General features: G+C 36.8%; 1 long non-coding RNA gene across 1 annotated transcript in view; it reads right to left on the reverse strand.

The window, feature by feature from the left end:
* LOC134226042 (uncharacterized) overlaps nt 1–15,556 on the reverse strand; it is a 96,282-nt gene extending 80,726 nt beyond the window's left edge. The window contains exon 1 of the long non-coding RNA XR_009983377.1: nt 14,371–15,556. This is a non-coding gene — a long non-coding RNA (uncharacterized LOC134226042). The remainder of the gene's footprint in view (nt 1–14,370) is intronic.
* Nucleotides 15,557–15,898: the final 342 nt, after the last annotated feature.

Raw genomic sequence — 15,898 nt, forward strand, 5'->3', positions numbered from 1 at the left:
GTTTTAACATTGCGTTGTGTATTTCGTCCGGGCCTGGTGAAGTACCTGTAAGTTTATCCAGCTGCACGAGAAGCTCATTCATCGAGTATGGTATGCATAGGCTTGAATTCTGGTTGCTTTTGAAGTGAATTGGATTTTCTCTTCTTTCTGTTTTTCTGTATGAATTTTGCGGAGTATGGTTCATCGGAAGATTCTTTGTAAAAGTGGTCAGCTATGTGGTTTGCGATGTCAAGCGGCTTCGAAAGAACTTTATTGTCCGCAGCAATAGCCCATGTTCTTGATGGTGAGCCTTTCTTGGATATTGATCGGATGCGGTTCCACATCTCTTTAGTTGGTGTGTTTTCGTTGATCGACGAGGCAAATCTTTCCCAAGTTTTCCGTTTTTCATCTTTAATGATTTTTTTTGCATTCATTTCTGGCCAGTATAAATTCGTCATGAATTAATTGGTATGTTGGATCATCTGGCTTAATTTTTTGCTTCTTCCTTAAGGCTTTTCTCCTCTTCTTAACCGCGTCTGCAACGGTTGAGTTCCACCAGGGTACTGACTTTGGGTGGGCCTTCGTAGAAGATTTGGGTATAGATTTAGAGGCTGCTGTTTGTATCGCTTCTGTTATTTGTTCTATAGAGTAGTTTGTGTTTGGAAGAATGAGTTTCTCAATTTCAGCTTCATAAGTGCTCCAGTCAGCATTTTCAATTTTCCATCTAGCTGTGCGATTTCTGGTTTATTTTTCGGTACCTATGATGATTGGAAAATGATCACTACCGTGCAGGTCGTTTGCTGTTGTCCAATTTAGTTTGTCGGCTATTTCGGTGGAGCAAATGGTAAGATCAATGCACGAAGTTGGGTTCGTGTTATTGTTATAGTTTGCTGAATGTATGAAAGTTTAGATTTCGATCGTTTACTGTAGATTCGACAATTTTTCCTCTGGCATCATCTTTTCCTGATCCCCATCGATTGTGGTGGGCATTGAAGTCACCAGATAGTATGAATGGTTTTAGGTAGTGTGTCCAAAATAGTTTCCAATTCCTTTTGTTGATTTGCTGGCTAGGTGAAAGATATATGCTACATACAGTCATCTTTCGCGGTATATTGACCTCCACTGCTACCGCTTCAAGAGTTGTGTTTAGTTGCACTGTTTTGTAATTGATCCCTGACTTGACTGCAATAGCTACTCCGCCTTGACCGGACCGGATTATTTCATACCCAGTGAGGTGTATGTTTCGTGTTGGGTTTGTTCGGGTTTCCTGTAGCGTAATGATGTTTGGATTATATTTGCTGATTAATAACAAAAGATCTTCAAATTGGCTTCCGATTCCGTTGCAGTTCCACTGCAGTACTTCTGTTATTAGTGATTCATCGTGTAGGTTATATTTATTTGGGGTCATTTTGGCAATGATGTGGGGAAAATTACTTTATGAGGATTCACAATCAAGTCCGGGAGCACTGTGCGTGTATTTTCATGTGAGTTACCTTGCCTATCTTTATAGTTCCTTGTGTTAGGTCTCGTTGTGCTATTAGCACATATCTCTGCATCGTGTTGATCTGGTCTATTCTTTTTTCTTGTTGGGGATTGCTCGGTTGAATTTTGTTTTGGAACTTGTTCTCGAATATGCCTATGTTTCTGAGATTCCTTTTTCTGCTTTTGTGAGCACTCTGTTTCAACTTGCTTCAACAGCGATTCGTATTCTTACTCGGCCCGTTTCCGAGCTGCTTTCTCTTCAGTGTAAAGCTTGTAACATTTCTCAAATTTTAGTTCCAGAGCATGAAATTTTTCGTGGATTTTTTTTTTTCGTCCTCCCTTATCTTTTCTCTTTTAATGCTGTCTTCTAGTGTATCTGCCAGGTTTTTGATTCGATCATCTCGCATTTTGATGTCTTGCTGGTGTTTTTCTTCTAGGCTTTTCGTTATGGCTTCAACAAAGTTCTGTTTTTTATTGTCAATGACAATTTTTCGTGCTTCTTCGAACGAAATTTTCCGGTCTACTTTGATTATGTTCGTTTCGTCGATCCATTGAGGGCATTTATTGCTTGTTGAGCAATGGTCGCTCGTATTGCAGTTGACACATTTTCTGTTTTTCGCAATTATTGTCGTGGTATGCCTCGCCGCACCTGAAACAGATTTGTTCGGCGGTACATGAAACGGCAATGTGACCGAATTTCAAGCACTTAAAACATCTTCGCGGTCGGGGATAATACGGCCTTGTAGGAACATTCATATACGTGTGTGTGTATGTGTGTGCACAAAATGCCATAAAAAACATTAGCCAATTTTTCACATAGTAACTCTTAACCGATTTTCTTGCAACAAGTTGCATTCGACAGAGACTAAAACGCTGTTGATCACTATTGAATTTCATAATAATTGCTAATATGCAAAAAAATAGTGATGAGACATAGTCACATAGAACTATAATGTGTTATGAAAAATGCCTTGCATCTATGAATATTTTTAAAGTTTATCCGTGGCTGGCTCCCATTAAGAGTTTTATCGTACTATAAAGATGCTCGTGTTGCACGCATTTAGGCGAAAGTATGCTCTTCGTTCAGTTTCATAGTACTATGAAATTGTCCGAAAGTCAAAATTCGAACATAGGAAATTCGAGAAACTTTTGGCAGCGCCATCTGTCGTCTACTAGTGTAAATTTTTTATCATAACATTAGACGGTGTAACTGTTCTGCCTTTCTTGTACATCATCGAGGTGTAAGCGTAAAGGCTACATTTATTTTTATTACCTTTTTACGCGAGAAAGGCACCATCACCGCTAGGTGGATTAATCTGGGTTTTTCAATTAAGAATGCGGAAACCATTTCCAGGTTTTTCGATTCTGATGCACTTGCTATCACTAGAAATTTCCCATTTGTCGGAGGTTGGTGCCCCCCAACGAGGGGAAGCTGTTTATGCCGCCTGTCGGCGGCATTTTCTTAGTTTACACTAGTTCAAGTATAATATTTTGATAAACTTCTTCTTAGTATCGTAAATTTGACACAATTGAACGCACTTGTTTTGTGTAGATTTTTGCTGAATGGATACGGTTACGGTTTGTGTCACTGCACTTGAAATACGAAACCGATTGCAATAATTGAACAGCGATTCGCGAAAACGTCTTACCTCGGCAGGTGATCGAACGGTTCTGATAGTAATTTCAATACTTTCCAATATTTTTGTATAATTATGGCTGTATACATTAAATCTTACTTGGTTTCGGTGCACTTCGCAACCAAGCTTAAGGATTTTTCTGGTCTCAGAGGGATTTTCAGTTTGCCAAGCATTAAGGTGATCAATCTTATTACTTGGTTCTTCTGATCTTAGTTTACTATTTGATTGTGAACTGTGTTGTTTCCTTGCCATTGCCCTAGTGTTGACTGTTAAAACTGATATTTTTTTCAGTTCATCTGAATTTGAAGGAATGCGCGAAAGTGCGTCTGCTCCTACATTACTTTTGCCTGAAACATATTCAATTTCAAAATCGAACTCTGCTAAATCTAAGCGCATTCGTGTTAATTTGCTAGTATGATTCTTCATGCCGAATAGATATACTAGTGGCTTATGATCCGTACGAACTATAAACTTTTTCCCGTGTAAATAACTTTTAAAATGGTTGATGGCCCAATGTGTGGCCGTTAGCTCTTTTTCAATTGTTGGTTTGTTACTTTCACCTTTTGTGAAGCTTTTGCTTGCGTAGACGATTGGTAAATCATGGTTGTCATGTTTTTGTGAAAGAATGGCTCCACACGCTACGTTAGAAGCATCCGTAGTAAAGATAAATTCTTTCGTAAAGTCTGGGTAACGCAAACTTGTTGGAGATATCAGTAATCGTTTTAATTTCTCAAAACTGTTTTGATGTAAATGTGTCCAAGCAAATTTTACACCCTTTTTCAATGAATTATTCAAGGGCTTTGCTATATTCGCAAAGTTTGGCACAAACTTTCTGTAATAATTACAGAAAGCGACGAATCGTCGTATTTCATCCGTATTTGTAGGTACTGGGAAATCTTTGATGACTTGGAATTTGCTATTGTCTGGTAAAATTCCTTTATCTGTAATACGATGTCCTAGATAAAAAACTTCTCTTCGAAAAAAATTGCACTTTTCAGGGTTGAGCTTGAGATTATAGTACCTTAAGCGCTCGAAAACCTTTTGTAAATTGTTCAGATGATGATTTACTGAACAGCCTATAATAATTATATCGTCAATATATATAAAGGCACAATCAGGATGTAATCCTGCCATAGCGATGTTCATCATTCGCTGGAAGCTATTAGGGCTAATGTTTAACCCGAAAGGTAATCGCTTAAAATTGAAGGGTCCAGATGAAGTGGAAAAAGCTGTGTATTTTTTTGCTTCTGGATCCAATGGAATCTGGTGAAATCCAGACATTAGATCCAGTGTTGTAAAATATTTAGCATCTCCCAATCGATCAAGAATTGTATCAATTCTTGGCAATGGAAATTTATCTGCCAAGATTTTTTTATTCAACTGGCGAAAATCAACGACCAGCCTCCATTTTTTGCTATTGTTGTCCGATTTTTTTGGAACAAGTAAAATTGGACTATTATACGGCGATACTGATGGTTCAGCATCTTTTGAACTTGGTTTTTCATTTTGTGAATAAACATTCTTATAATTCGGGATATAAACTGGAACGGGGTCCGTTAAGTGAATATTTTGAGTATAAAAATTGTTTGTGCTCAATTTCTCATCTGACATACAGAAAATGTCTGAATTTTGTTCGATTAATTTTTTCAAAGGTTTCAGTACAAAGCTGGGAACGTTTGAAAAATCTATTATAGAAAGCAATTTTTGTTTTCGTTCCATATTTAAATTGGGTTTCGTCGCGATTTGTTCATAATTACAAAGTTCGTCGACAACGGGTTGAAAGTTCTGTATTTGTGCTTGTTTGTCAGTTGTGTTGATAAATTTTATCATAGCATTCGTTGGAGATACTATTGTATTTCCACAGAATATTCCAGGTAAAATTTCATGTGAAAATACTATAGAATCAGAAATAACTTTGAAGTTTGGTATTCTGCGTACTACTTCACACCTCGGTGGGAGAATAATGGTGTTTTGGAAACTATCCTCGATTGGTATTGAAACAACATGATTTTGGTAATTGAAATTTAATAGCCAATATTCATAGTCTATAGTACATCTGTGTTTGATAAAGAAATCCCGTCCCAAAATACCGTCTGTTGGTATTGGGAAATCATTACCAACTGTCTGGAAATTATGACTTATTTGTAGACAGTCATTGAATCGTAAGTTAGTAGTAGTTTCGGCAATGGTTTCAGATATTCCATTGGTTATATCTGAGAGTTTATATTTAATATTTTTATCAATAGGTTGGTTAACAGATGTTTTCCTACATTTAAAACGTGAAACGTCGGCTCCACTATCAATTATTAATGTACATTTTGAATTGGTCATATGTACATCTAAAGTAATAAAATTTACAGCGTTTACATTTGTTAAGTAAATTACGTTAGACGATGCGGGTTTACCTGCATCATATGTTGATCTAAACAATTTTCGTTATTATTAATACTTTGTATATTACGTGAAAGATCCAGTTGATGAAAATTGGTTGGTACAGGAGGTGTATGAGATTGTGGTCCCGCAGCTTGAGATATGGAATTTGGAATTGAGGTGTTATGAACACGTATTGCATCAGTTGTAAAGATTTGCCTTCGAGAATTTGTATGGTACCTTCCGCCACGTCCTCTATTTTGATAATAGTTATTCGTATTATGAGGAAAACTATTCCTGAATTGCAAATTATTTCCATGGTAGTTTGGTTGAGCGTTATACTGACCTCTGTTAAAGAAACGAGTTGTAGCTAGACCTGTGCGCCGGTCATATAATCGGCGGCGGCGGCGTAGTGGTCACTTTTGCCCCGGCGGCGGCGGCGTCACGGCGGCGCGCCGTTGGCTTTAATCGGCGGCGGCGGCGGCGGCGTGAACCGGCGTGGATGAAAAAATCAATGGCAAAAAAACAATTTTAATGCGGATTTTTGAATTCACGTGGTTTTCATTCACACGCCCGTATAAAAATCGACTTCAGTGGATTAAAATTGTAATATTCTATGTTTGTCGATCATCAAACAGCACATTCCATAGTAAATTACCAGCGACACTAATAAGTACCTGATCTCAAAAAGTTATTTTAATTAAAACTATTTTATTATTCTCTGATTTTGATGAATCAAAATTTAACAATTTTACAACTTTTCGTAACCCTTGAGCAGTATTAAGAACTAAACTTCGGTGGCATAAGACTAATTTGTTAATATTTTTTTCCAAAACTTTTCCCAATTCAGTATTTTGATAAACTCCAGTCGATTTACTTCTCAATATATCTAAATTTGAGAAAAATTCTAACTACTATTGTTTGAGTTACATATACAATTGGGTAATGTTTGAGTGGTTGCATGTCTAGTATATTTAGAGAATTTGCAGTGCTACTTCGTTCACCTGCTGTGACCCTTGGATCCTGGAAGAGCATTCACGATGGAGTCCACTAATGACAACCACAATGGACAGTTTTCTCCCCACCCCCATAGACGATCAACATAACTAAAATGAGCTCTGGCTGAGTAAGACTGGGGCATGATGACCAACCAAATTGAATATTTTCTTCAAAAGTTGGTAAAATATGCCAAAAAAGTTCTTGGTAGAGTTCTTGAAGGGACTCGGAGGAAACTACGATTTTTTTTTTCTAAGTTTCATTAGAAATTCCTTTGCAAAACCCTATAAGAAATTCTGCGGAAGCTCATATAGGTATTTTTTCAAAAACCATTAAGGTTCTCGTTGGGAAATTTCTTTAGTAAAACCACAGGTAAAAACGTAGAATATTCTTTCACGATTTCATTCGGAAATTCGAAAGAATTCCTAAAACGATATCCGAAGAAATTGCTAAAAAAATCTTCTTTTAAAGGGATTTTCAAAAGAACTTAGTGTAAAATTCTTCTTCCGAACTTGGCCATCGTCACTATTGATCCCACGACTCACTTCCCACAAATCACACCAAGGAAATACAAAACCTTGCTTGATGTATACTCGTTTATTCCTCATAAGGAACAAAGGTTTGGGCACGCAGGCCTTGATTATTATATGAATAGGTATTTTATAATTTTGCCCGGTAGCACCGACTTCAAAAATAGTTTACAAGGAAGGAATTCCCGCAGAAAAATCAGAAAGAATCTTTTTAGTAAATTTCGAAAAAAAATTCTAGGGAATTCCTTGAAGAATTTCCGAATGGTTCCAAATACAATTTCCGAAGAAATTTCTTTGAATTAATTTCTGGAAAGATTCCCGAAAAAAATTAAAAGAGATGAAGAATGTTGTGACGGAATTATTGAGGGAAATGTCCAAGAACTTCTTTCTAAAGTGACCAAAGAATTTTCAAAGGATTACCCGTAAAAATTCCCAAGGAACTTAAATTGCTAAGGAACCCCTGGAGGAATTTCTATAAAATTTCCAACGTTTTTTTTTTCTAAAAAAAATCCGAAGGAATTCCTAAGCAAACTTTCAATGATTTCGAAGGAATCTGTAAATGAATTTCTGAAGGAATTTTAGAGGAATTATAAAATATTTTCCGTCGATATTTCAAAAGGAATTAGCGAAACATTTTCGGAAGGTATATCCGAAAGAATTTCTAAAGGAATTACGAAAAATTCCTAAGGCATTTTATAAAACAGTTCCTGAAGCAATTTCCTAAGAAATTTTCAAAGGATTATTATTATTATCTTTTTTCGGCCCTGGGCCTGGTGTAAATTTTATGGAATATTCGAAAGAATTTCCGAAGAACTTTCTGGAATTCGTTCAAGGAGGAGTTTTTGTAACTTTGTGAGGCAATTTCCTAAGGAATTCCTGCACGAATCTTCAAAGGAATCTCTGGAGGAATTGCGAATAAATTACTGGGAAAAATTCCAAAGAAATTCTTGAAGAAACCTAAGAGTTACATCAGAAAAACCAGTAAGCATTTTTTCTGAAATTCTATTAGGATTTTCTTCGTAATTTCCTTTGAGAATTCCTTCGGAAATTCCATCATAAAATCCTTCAAATATACCTTAATCGATTCCTGGAAATTCCTTTAGGAATTCTTTAGGAAATATTTTACCTTCAAAAATGTTTTAGAAGTTCCTTTAGGAATTATTTTGAAAATCCATTCAGGTTCTCATTTGGGAATCTCTTCAAATGTTTATTTGGATTGTTTTTGTGTCTTCATTAAGGAGACTTTCAGCCCGAGGCTGGCTCGTCTCCGGAGTTATTTGGAAATTCAGCACTAAATCCAACACAATTTTTTTAAAACACCTCCAAAAGTTTATTTGGGAACTCCTCCAGAATTTTATATTTAAAATGATAATAAAATACCGCCCAGAATTCATTCGGATATTCCTCCAGGGACTTCTTTAAAAGATAATTCGTAAAACCTCCGAGATTTCCTTCGGATATTTCTCCAGATTTTTTCGGCAGATCTTCCAGGAGATCCTTTGAAATTTATTGAAAATGAAGTTGTTTGCGATGTAGTTACTTATTGAACATTCAATGGCAAAAAAATCAATTTTAATGCGGATTTTTGAATTCACGTGGTTTTCATTCACATCGCCCGTATAAAAATCGACTTCAGTGGATTAAAATTGTAATATTCTATGTTTGTCGATCATCAAACAGCACATTCCATAGTAAATTACCAGCGACACTAATAAGTACCTGATCTCAAAAAGTTATTTTAATTAAAACTATTTTATTATTCTCTGATTTTGATGAATCAAAATTTAACAATTTTACAACTTTTCGTAACCCTTGAGCAGTATTAAGAACTAAACTTCGGTGGCATAAGACTAATTTGTTAATATTTTTTCCAAAACTTTTCCCAATTCAGTATTTTGATAAACTCCAGTCGATTTACTTCTCAATATATCTAAATTTGAGAAAATTCTAACTACTATTGTTTGAGTTACATATACAATTGGGTAATGTTTGAGTGGTTGCATGTCTAGTATATTTAGAGAATTTGCAGTGCTACTTCGTTCACCTGCTGTGACCCTTGGATCCTGGAAGAGCATTCACGATGGAGTCCACTAATGACAACCACAATGGACAGTTTTCTCCCCACCCCATAGATGATCAACATAACTAAAATGAGCTCTGACTGAGTAAGACTGGGTATGATGACCAACCAAATTGAATATTTTCTTCAAAAAGATGCCAAAAAATTCTTGGTGGAATTCCTGAAGGGACTCGGAGAAAACTACGATTTTTTTTCTAAGTTTCATTAGAAATTCCTTTGTAAAACCCTATAAGAAATTCTGCGGAAGCTCATATAGGTATTTTTTCAAAAACCATTAAGGTTCTCGTTGGGAAATTTCTTTAGTAAAACCACAGGTAAAACCGTAGAATATTCTTTCACGATTTCATTCGGAAATTCCGAAAGAATTCCTAAAACGATATCCGAAGAAATTGCTAAAAAAATCTTCTTTTAAAGGGATTTTCAAAAGAACTTAGTGTAAAATTCTTCTTCCGAACTTGGCCATCGTCACTATTGATCCCACGACTCACTTCCCACAAATCACACCAAGGAAATACAAAACCTTGCTTGATGTATACTCGTTTATTCCTCATAAGGAACAAAGGTTTGGGCACGCAGGCCTTGATTATTATATGAATAGGTATTTTATAATTTTGCCCGGTAGCACCGACTTCAAAATAGTTTACAAGGAAGGAATTCCCGCAGAAAAATCAGAAAGAATCTTTTTAGTAAATTTCGAAAAAAATTCTAGAATTCCTTGAAGAATTTCCGAATGGTTCCAAATACAATTTCGAAGAAATTTCTTTGAATTAATTTCTGGAAAGATTCGAAAAAAATTAAAAGAGATGAAGAATGTTGTGACGGAATTATTGAGGGAAATGTCCAAGAACTTCTTTCTAAAGTGACCAAAGAATTTTCAAAGGATTACCCGTAAAAATTCCCAAGGAACTTAAATTGCTAAGGAACCCCTGAGGAATTTCTATAAAATTTCCAACGTTTTTTTCTAAAAAATCCGAAGGAATTCTAAAGCAAACTTTCAATGATTTCGAAGGAATCTGTAAATGAATTTCTGAAGGAATTTTTAGAGGAATTATAAAATATTTTCCGTCGATATTTCAAAAGGAATTAGCGAAACATTTTCGGAAGGTATATCCGAAAGAATTTCTAAAGGAATTACGAAAAAAATTCCCTAAGGCATTTTATAAAACAGTTCCTGAAGCAATTTCCTAAGAAATTTTCAAAGGATTATTATTATTATCTTTTTTTTTCGGCCCTGGGCCCTGGTGTAAATTTTATGGAATATTCGAAAGAATTTCCGAAGAACTTTCTGGAATTCGTTCAAGGAGGAGTTTTTTGTAACTTTGTGAGGCAATTTCCTAAGGAATTCCTGCACGAATCTTCAAAGGAATCTCTGGAGGAATTGCGAATAAATTACTGGGAAAAATTCCAAAGAAATTCTTGAAGAAACCTAAGAATTACATCAGAAAAACCAGTAAGCATTTTTTCTGAAATTCTATTAGGATTTTCTTCGTAATTTCCTTTGAGAATTCCTTCGGAAATTCCATCATAAAATCCTTCAAATATACCTTTATCGATTCCCCTGGAAATTCCTTTAGGAATTCTTTAGGAAAGTATTTTACCTTCAAAAAATGTTTTAGAAGTTCCTTTAGGAATTATTTTTGAAAATCCATTCAGGTTCTCATTTGGGAATCTCTTCAAATGTTTATTTGGATTTTTTTTGTGTCTTCATTAAGGAGACTTTCAGCCCGAGGCTGGCTCGTCTCCGGAGTTATTTGGAAATTCCAGCACTAAATCCAACACAATTTTTTTTTAAAACACCTCCAAAAGTTTATTTGGGAACTCCTCCAGAATTTTATATTTAAAATGATAATAAAATACCGCCCAGAATTCATTCGGATATTCCTCCAGGGACTTCTTTAAAAGATAATTCGTAAAACCTCCGAGATTTCCTTCGGATATTTCTCCAGATTTTTTTTCGGCAGATCTTCCAGGAGATCCTTTGAAATTTATTGAAAATGAAGTTGTTTGCGATGTAGTTACTTATTGAACATTCGAAAAAAAAATCCAAGAATAAACAACAAACAAACAAAGACTTTAGGAAAGATGAAGGCATTTTCGAATTCCTACAAGAAGTTCCGGAAGAACTCCCGAAGAATGTTTTAAAGGAATTGCTGGGAGAAGTTCTGAAGAAATTCCTTATGGATATCTAGAACAACTTTTTCCAGCGATTCATGAAATAAATGCGAAACAATTTCAAAGGAAAAATTTCCGATGAAATCCTCAACAAATTCCGAAGAAATTCTCAAAAGAACGAATGGAATTTTAAAGGAATTTTCACAGGAATTGCTAAAGAAACATCCAAAGGAATTCCTCAACGAGTCTCCGAAGGAGATTGTAGGAATTCGTAGAACAAAATCCGAAAGCATTCCGCAAGCAATTTTCGAAAGAAATTCGTAAAGGATTTTCTGAAGAAATCCGTAATGAAAATTCTTAAGGAATTTTCGGAGAAATTTTGTAAGAAATCTCCGAAGGAATACCCAAACAAATTTTAGGAAGAATTCCTAAAATAATCTTCTAATCTTCTTTCTTTATTTATTTCCAAACTAATTTCTGGAGTATTTTTCGAAGAAATTCATAAATGAATGTTTGAACGATAATTCTTCGAATATTCTCAGAAGTTCCAGGAATTTCACAATAAGACTTTTGCTATACAGTATTAAATAATTTCAAAACAATAAAATTAAATTAAATTTTCGTAAAGTTTGAAAATACCTGACGTTTTAACTAAATAATTTGACTAAATACTAAGCAGCGAGTGACAACACCCCAGTTATGAGCTACAATAGCAGTGAATAAGAAAATAAGAAGCGTTTTAACTGATGCTCGTAATATTTGCTCAGCAATATTTGCTTTGCTAATGCTCAGCAAGTGGTTTTGTCAGTTATATTCAGAAATTGATTTCAAAATATAAATTACTTACTCGGGAGTCGGAACAAAAAATATCGGTAAAACATTCATAGTTGGGATTTATTTATTTTGCTAAGTCAGTTTGCCTTATAAGCCAACTGTCCTAATAGCACAAATCTTAAAACAAAGAAAACTGATTAAATAAGTTGAGTTAAATAAATAAAAAAATAAATATTGTCAAAATAAATAATGTGCAACTTGACTTGAAATTTCTTCCTTTAAGAGTGGGGACGCTTTGGGCATGTATCAAGGCCCCACAAGAAACCCATTTTGCGAGTCACCTACAAGTTTAGGTGCCCGACAAAATGAGGCCAAAGATCAGTTTTACAATTTATGTATTATTATACTAGATAAAGCCTCATTCAAACTCTCCAACTAATCAACCAACCCATTAATTAACCAAGACAATATATGTCACTACACCGACTTAGAGACACCATCGTTTGAGGTAGATTTGAAATTGAGTTTTGACGAGATCCACCTTAACAACATTTATGAACTTCCATAAGACTAGTTCAGTACTATTCCAATTAAAACTACCAAGCTGTATTTCTTCACAGATACGTTTTCAGTGTCTCGTGCGGCTTGACTCAAATTAAGGTAATTGATTTTTTATTGCGATTAGTCACCGGCGTGGCAAAATTATGATCGGCGACGCGCCGACCCAAAATCATCGGCGGCGGCGGCGCGAGTAAAACCACCGGCGGCGGCGGCGTGGCGCGGCGGCGCACAGGTCTAGTTGTAGCGTTTCGGTTGCTATTGAAGCGGCCTTTGTAGTTATGTTGCGTTTGTCTGCTTTTGAATGTTAACAATTGAGCAGATGGACATGAAGTGTTTGCAGCATTTTCCAGAACCTTTTGCGTGGCTTCCTTCATGTCCTTAAATGTACCTGCTTTAAGAATGATCTTTGTCTCAGCCGAACCAATACCATTAATTAAGGTATATACTCCAGCTTTTGTTGACATTGCTGTTGATACTGTATCAGGAATTCCACTATTAAGGTAGACAGCCTTCAATTTTATGGTAAGTCTTTCCACCTCGCCGCAGAATTTTTCTGCAGTATCTTTTTGCTTCACTGCCTTCAGCTTGGCCAAAATATTCTCCGGTGTGGTTTAATCCTCACATCTTGTTTTAACGTCAGCAATAATATTATCAATCGTTGCCAATCTTTCGGGTAGACCCAATCTGGCTTTCCCCGTAAGACGTGTTTCCAAGAATCTTGCTGCTGTTGCTTTTTGCTTCGCCTCCGTTAGATCTTTCAAAAAATTTGCGGAATCCAAAAGAGCATCGATACCGTCAGCCGTTCCATCGTACGGCTGTACGATAGATGTAGCTACTTTTTAATCAAAAGGCATTGTGACTTGCGGTTTAGTGTTTAATTGTTCAAATTTGAGTTTAAGAATATTTCGAATTTCAGATATTGAATTTCGAGATGCTTTAATTAAAAAAAGTCAATTCCGTATCCGGTATAGTATCTTCTTCTTCTAGTAACCCCCTTTCAATTTGGTTATATAACTCATTTGCGGAGTTTAATTTAGCCTGAAGAGTGGTAACTGTGAAATTTTTATTAATGGATTTTTTTAAATTATTTAGAAGTGTGTTCAGTAAGCCAATGTCGTCTTGTAAAGTCGACATTGATAAATATTTCAGCTAGATTAAATATTATACATCAGCTATATTTGCGATAGATGCTGCTTTTCCCATGGCATACCCTTTACGTTGCCAGCGTTTCTTCAACGTTTTTCTCAAGACTAAAATGAGTTGAATAAGTACAATTGCAAGAATTAGCTAAAAGGTATACATTATCATTTCAAATCTAAAGTAGCCGAACATATATTTAACGAAGATCATCAATTAACCAAAGACAACATATCACTTCTCAGACAAATATAAAATCCTTGGAAACTTGACGTAGCGGAAAGCTTAGAAATTTACAAACAAAAACAATTAAACTTACTTCACTTGTCATAAGACGAGTTTATACAATCCCATTGAATTCCACCACTTAATTGTATCTTGGCAGATACGTATTTCGACCTCAACAGTAAGGCCGTCTTCAGTGTCTTGTACTTGACTCGACTTATTAAACTTACTTAACAAAGATCAAGGAAACGGATATACCTGGCTGTTTAAATTACTACCCACGGGACGACGACGAATCGGTCCAAGCGACATGCCCTAATTTTTACCTACACACCATAGCAATGTTTTTCTTCAGTCGATAACAAACACTGAAGAAGTTTCCAAGTAGGAAACGAAATACGTATCTGTTTGTTGATACATAAAAAGTGAATAGTGGAAGTAAATGGAAGAATAATCTTTTAACAATGTACTAGTTTGAGTACTTCACCTTACTGAATTTTCCAGAACTCCAGCTACTGTATTTTCACTCCACTGGTCTCGGGTTGGTGTTTTTTGGCATCTGCATTCTCTTCGTCGCCTTGCTCGTCTGCTGTACTGATTATCTTGGTATCTGCATTCTCTTCATCACCCCTCTCGCCTGCTGTACAGATTGTCTTGCAGATCTTCGAATCTGCATTCTCTTCATATCCTTTCTCGTGTATCGAACAGTTTGATTTTCACTTCACTATTTTTCTCGTGCATCGTAATGATCGTTCACACATTTTACTAGCACTATACAATTATTTTGTATTGTTTTACGCATTTCACTAGCACTGTACGGATTGTCTTCCTCTCTTTTCTTGTGCACCGTGCCGATGGTTTTAAACCTTTGTAGCTACTATAGCTACTAAGGCGATTTTAGCTTACATTTTATAATTTATTACATGGTGGTTACAATGGTACTTGCGTGTTCATTTGATGCTTGGTGCGGGCTGGTTGGTGGGGGGACATGCTTCTCATCCGGTTGCCGACTGATGTCGATCGACGGCTCGGAGCACTATCTGGGGCCGGTTGTGGGAATTGGCGTCATCCACGTTTCCCGGCGGCGTCTGCGACGGATTGATGATGTGGTGTCTTGGCGATGATAAGGATCGGCGCACTATCTTGGCCGGTTGTGGGAATTGGCGACCTCCACGTTTACCGGCGGCGTTTGCGACGGACCGATGCTGTGTCTAGGCGGTGATGGGGATCGGCGGCTTGAAGCACTTTCTTGGATGGGCGTGGGAATAGGCGTCCTCCACGCTTCCCAGCGGCGTCGGCGACGAACTGAAGCGACGTCCAGGCGGTGATGAGGATCGGCGGCTTGAAGCACTTTTTTGGATGGGCGTGGGAATAGGCGTCCTCCACGCTTCCCAGCGGCGTCGGCGACGATAGCAGGTTTCCCGACGGTTTCTATCAGTTGGCACTACCGCACTGGCGGAATCTCTCTGGGGTATCGCGCTGGTGGTGGCTTGCCAGTAATGGAGACTGAGGGCACTTTTTCCGACCAGCTACTGACGGCGAGACGGTGGGATGGCAAACTAGCAGGAGGAATAGCCGCGGCTTTCGACGACGGAATGTGGCTTCTCAACCCCGATTTCACTGCTCTCACTTGCCGCCTTTCAGTCGTCTTGGCAGTTCTGCGGAAAAACCAGAAAAAAAGGCCCGCTTTGTGGACCTTCCCACCAGATTAGCACCATTATTGCACACATCACCTTCCCCATTACCACACAAAGTACACCAAAGAACCACCAAATTACCTTTCTTCTGAAGCAAATCAATTCCCACAATTGGTATGAATTGGAGAATTAAATCTATTGTATTTTTAACAGCTTATTTCTAAAACAAAAGAAACACAAAGGTTATTAACACTTCCACTTCTTCTTAAGAAAATTAACGAGAAACTACTCAAACCAAACGCGCACTACCTTTTGCTTTCAAATTACACTTTCAACAGAGGCCTGATCCTGGAAAGGATCAGCCTTTTAAAAGTCTCG

This window comes from Armigeres subalbatus, chromosome 3, assembly GCF_024139115.2.
Source record: "Armigeres subalbatus isolate Guangzhou_Male chromosome 3, GZ_Asu_2, whole genome shotgun sequence".
Classification (NCBI taxonomy): domain Eukaryota; kingdom Metazoa; phylum Arthropoda; class Insecta; order Diptera; family Culicidae; genus Armigeres; species Armigeres subalbatus.